Source organism: Tupaia chinensis, unplaced genomic scaffold, assembly GCF_000334495.1.
Source record: "Tupaia chinensis unplaced genomic scaffold, TupChi_1.0 Scaffold000037_22, whole genome shotgun sequence".
NCBI classification, from domain to species: Eukaryota; Metazoa; Chordata; class Mammalia; order Scandentia; family Tupaiidae; genus Tupaia; species Tupaia belangeri.
Genome location: NW_006159481.1, coordinates 307,777 through 313,246, shown reverse-complemented (window position 1 = coordinate 313,246; position 5,470 = coordinate 307,777).

Below are 5,470 nucleotides of genomic sequence, written 5' to 3'. Positions count from 1 at the left end.
CTACTTAACTATTTTTTTGTATTACTCATGAGATTATTCAGACTATTTTCCTATGAATCTTGCAAATATTTTATTAGATTTATAGCTATTTTATTTGGGGAGTGAGCTAATAAAAATGGTACTGTTTATAATTTCAAATTTCACTTGTTCATTACTGGTAAACAACAAAAGTGATTGATTTTTGTACATTAATCACATATTTTCAACCTTGTAATAATCACTTGTTTGTTTCAAAGGTTTATTTTCTGTCAACCTTCAGGTTTGCATAGACAAATATGTCATTAGCAAACAGAGGCAGTTTTATTATTTTTCCCTTCTTAATTGACTTGATTTTATTCCCTTTTAGAGACCTATTGCCTCATATAGGACTATAATGCAATTTTAAATAGGAAAGCAATGACAACATATAATATCCTTGTCTGGATTTTAGCAGGAAAATCTTGGATGTTTCACCTTTAAGTTTGATGTTAGCTATCAGTTTTATCACAGATGTAATTTATCAAATGGAAGAAGTTTCCCTGTATTCTTAGTTTGCTGTGAATTTTCTTTTTACATTTTTTTTTAATCTTGGATTTTTCTCTATTGGTACTTTTTTCTCTTTAATTTTTTCAGTTCAATTTATTTTATACATTCAATTACTTAGTTTGCAAAAGTGAATATTTCAACATGTGTACGTTTCTCACCAGTTCAGTTAACAATACTATAAAGTTATCTTCAATAGATAATATCCCATTTGTTTGTCTCATAAATGACTTGCCTCTCTATTTTTATCTTTAATGTTCTTCCTCATAATCTACTCCATCACTCACTTTCTTTGAACACTATATCTGGAATTCATAACCATTGTAGTTTTTTTTAACTTTGTTTATTCATTCATTTTTTCCTTTTTTTAAAATTTATTCATTCTCTACATTAATTCACTATACACCATCACAACACACAAATGAATTTTCCATCCAAAATACACTGTGCATTGGCTCAATCAAGCACATCAACATACATGTTCTCAGCAAATAATTTTCCAATTCTTATGTCCTGCATACCTTGCCCTCCATTTTGCCATCCTTGATTCCCCATGCCCCACCCTCTACCACGTCCCATCCCCCTCCCACACCGTCCCCGGCATTCACGGTTGCCCTCCATGCTCCCCCAATCCAACTGATCCGCCAATGAACTTAATTAGTCTAAATATATCCAATAACTAGCACAACTGACACATACCTATACATGAATCCAACTCTGACTTTAGGCATAAACCCCAGTGAGTAGTAGAATGAACATACTATAAAGTAGTACCCAGCTGGGCCCATACAGCTCGCTGCAGTCGTCAAATATGCAATTTTTTTAAAATGATACAAACAGTTTTACCGTTTTTATTTTTTTATTTTTTTTTATATTACCTAACATTCATTCCCTGAGTATCATCACAACATATTAAATGTGGTTTCCCATCTAGGATAAACTGCATAGTGACTTAATCAAGCATGTTATCATCAATAATATTCCATTTCTACTTTCATACATATGTATACGTATATATATGTTTTTTATCCTATGTTTGACCCTCTGCCCTTTCCCACTCTCCCATTACACTATCTCTGCTATATACAGTTGTCTTCCAGAAGAGTTATTGAAAATGTGATACATGCAAGTAAAGGGAGAGGGGCCACAAGTTTAAAGTTTTTAACAATAGGGAACATAGATTCTATTCAGGGTTGGATTAAGGGTGAGTCTCGTGCAGTTCCGCAATTGTAGGTGAGTCTCCATGGAATACAGTTTCAGGAAAGAGGTTCTGGTAAGCAGAGATAATTGTCAGTTGATGCGGCACAGCAGCCATCTTGTGATTACTGGGAATGGTGTTGTGGGGATCTGCAGCATGAGTTATCCTTGGGTATCTGGCTTCCTTAAGAATGGTAGAGTAGTTCTTGTTTTTCCCTGAGGTAATGCAGGGCTGGTAACCATCATCTTCTCACTGTCCATAGGTAGAGAAAATCCTCCTATACAATATATTTCTCAATTGTTTTAAGACAGCTAAAGTTTCTTTCTGTTGCTTATAGTTGCAAGTTCTTAATCCTTGTTTTCGGCTTCAGTTTACTGCCTGCGGCCAGCAGCCATGCGCAGGCGCAGGCCCAGTGGCCACGCGCAGGCCTGGCGACCACGCGCAGGCACAGGCCTGGCAGTCACATGCAGGCCCGGTGGCCACGCTCAGGCCCCAGGGGCCACGTGCAGGCCCGGCGGCCATGCGCAGGTGCAGGCCTGGCGGCCATATGCCAGCCCCGAGCGTGCAAATGTGTGTGGGACCCAGCGCCACCTCCCTGTTTGCCTGCCCGGCCAGAGAAAGAAAGGACAGTGACCTCGACTGGTCCACGCCGCCGGCCCGTGTCTGTGCTGAGCATGGGACACACCCAGCGCTGGAGAGGCAGTGGGCTGCGGCACGCGGAGCAGAGCCCCAGCCACGTGGCACGTGGAGCAGAGCCCTGGCCATGTGGCACGCGGAGCAGAGCCCCGGCCAACCATTGTAGTTTTGAAAGGAGTGTTTTAATGCAAGTAATGAGACTTGAATTATGTTTCCATATCCTTTAGTCATTCAGTTTTGGTCATAGAGTGTGAACACTTGGTATATATTAAGTGAAGACATACAGTGTCTCTCCTTCATAGCCTGGCTTACTTTGCTCAGCAGTAAATTTTCCATATTCATCCACTTTTTGTAAAAAGTAGTCTTGTTGCTTTTATGACTGATTAGTATTCCATAGTATATGTGCCACATTTTTTCAATCCATTTATCTGTTTGGGTTGGTTACATATCTTAGCAATTGTGAATAATGTCACAATAAATATTGATGTGCAAGGACTTTTCTGATTAAGAATTCTTCTGTCCTTTCTGCCCTTAGATACCAAAGAGTGTGATTGCTGGATAATATGGTAGTTCTATTTGTAGATGTTTGAGGAATCTCCAAATTGTTCTCCACAATGGCTAGACCAATTTACATTTCAGCCAGCAGTGTAAGAGAGAGTTCCCCTTTCACCACAACCTGGTCAACACTTATCTTTTTCTTTTTTTTTTTTTTTAGTCTTATTCATTCTGACTGGGGCTAGGTGGTATCTCATTGTGTTTTTTATTTCATCTCCTGTATGATGAGGGATGCTGAACATCTTTTTCATATGTATTTTGGCTATTCATATATCTTCCTTAGAGAGTGTTTCCTCCAACTCATTCTACCATATTCTAATAAGGTTAGTCATTTTCTTTCAGGACAGCTACTTGAGTTTCTTGTGCAATCTGGTTATCTGTCTTATCTGTCCCTTATCTGATGAATAGTTTACAAACATATTTAAGATATTTTCCCATTTTTAGGGCTGTCAATTCACACTAATTACTGTGTCTTTTGTTGTACCCTTATCTGATGAATAGTTTACAAACATATTTAAGATATTTTCCCATTTTTAGGGCTGTCAATTCACACTAATTACTGTGTCTTTTGTTGTACAAAACTTCTTAATCTGATATAATCCCACTTGCCTAATTTTGGGATTATTGACTGTGCTTTGGGGATGTTATTTAAGAAGGTTTTGTCTACCTCAATGTCTCCCAGAGTTTCCCCAGGGTTTACCAGCTGTAGATTTATGGTTTGAGGTCTTAGTTTTAGATCTTCCATCAGCTTTGAGTTGATTTTTTTCAACGGTAAGAGGTAGAGGTTCAGATTCATCTTTCTGCAGGTGGATATCCAGTTTTTTCAGCACCATTTGCTCAAGAGGTGTTCCTTTTCCCACTGTATTGACTGGTACCCTTTGTCAAAAATCAGTTGGCTTTATGTTTGGGAGTTTATTTCTGGAGACTTTATTCTGTTCCATTGGTCCACCTGTCTGTTTCTGTGCCAATACCATGCTGTTTTGATCACCACAGCTTTGTAGTATATTTTTTTGGCTTAGGGAGTGAGATGCCACCCACTTGACTCTTCTTGTGCAGGTGAAACTATCTCTATTTGCAGAGGACATAATTGTATACATAGAAGACCCAATGGCATCCATGAAAAAATTCCTGGAAGTAATGTATGAATACAGTAAAATTGCAGGATACAAAATCAACATTCAGAAGTCTATAGCATTTCTTTATAAAAACAGCAGGCAGACTCAGAACTGAAAAAATAATTCCATTTACCATAGCCACAAAAAGTATAACATACCTAGGAATAAATCTAACCAAAGAAATTTAAGATCTCCACAAGGGAAACTATGAGAAGCTAAAAAAAGAAATTGAAAATGACACAGAAATGTGGATGTACATACCATGTTCCTGAATTGGAGACATACATCACAGACCTATAAAAGACAATCATACAATTTTTCTGCAATCTTTTAAAAATGAGAAATAATATCCTTGCCATAATTTTTTTATTATTTATCATGAATTACTGGTGATTTTTGTCAGATTTCTTTTCTGTGTATATTTAATATCATCATGTGATTTTTCTTCTTTAATCTGTTTAGATGATGGATTATTTGACTTTTTTTTTTGAATGTTGAATTACCCTTCATTGTGGAATAAATCTCACTTGGTAATAATGTCGAATAATTTTATTCCTTGTTAAATCTGATTGACTGATGTTTTGCTGAGAATTTTTGCATCTATCCTCATGTGATATATCAGTCCTTTTTCCAGATTGAATTCTGGGATATAATATACATCTCCAGACATCGTCCCTACAATTAAGTTGCCCATTTTCTTAGTTTTTGAACTCTTATTTCTGTTTGTCTGCATTTAATTTTACTGACAGAAGAAAGATTAAGTACATGAGACTGAAGTGATGAAACAACATTCTGTGACTTGACTAAAATATTGCTGCTTTTCTTCTAAGCTTTGTTGTCTGGTTTTAAAGGATTTTTGTCCTGTCTTGAGTTGTCGATAGGTTCATGTACCAACTATTTGAACAGAATAATAACCTGTTTCTAGGCTTTAAGTTTCAAGGAAATATCATTACCAGTTCAAAATGGCTTTTCTTGAAATTACCAGCTGATCTTGCTATTGAAAGTAGTTAGATTACTTATGATATTGTGTGATCAACAAAATGTTGGGGGGAAAGGAATTGAAGACAACTGTATATAGCAAAGATAGTGTAATAAGAGAGTGGGAAAGGGCAGAGGGTCAAACATGGGGTAAAAAAACATATATATACATATCATATGTTTGAAAGTAGAAATGGAATATTATTGATGATAACATGCATGATTAAGCCACTATGCAGTTTATTCTAGATGGGAAACCACATTTAGTATGTTGTGATGATGCTCAGGAAATGAATGTTAAGTAATTTTAAAAAGTTTCAGGAGGAATAAAACAGTAAAACTGTTCATATAAAATTTTTTAAAAAATGCATTTTTGATGACTGCAGTAAGCTATATAGCCCCAGATAGGTATTACTTTATAGTATGTTTATTCTACTCACTGAGGTTTATGCCTAAAGTCAGACTT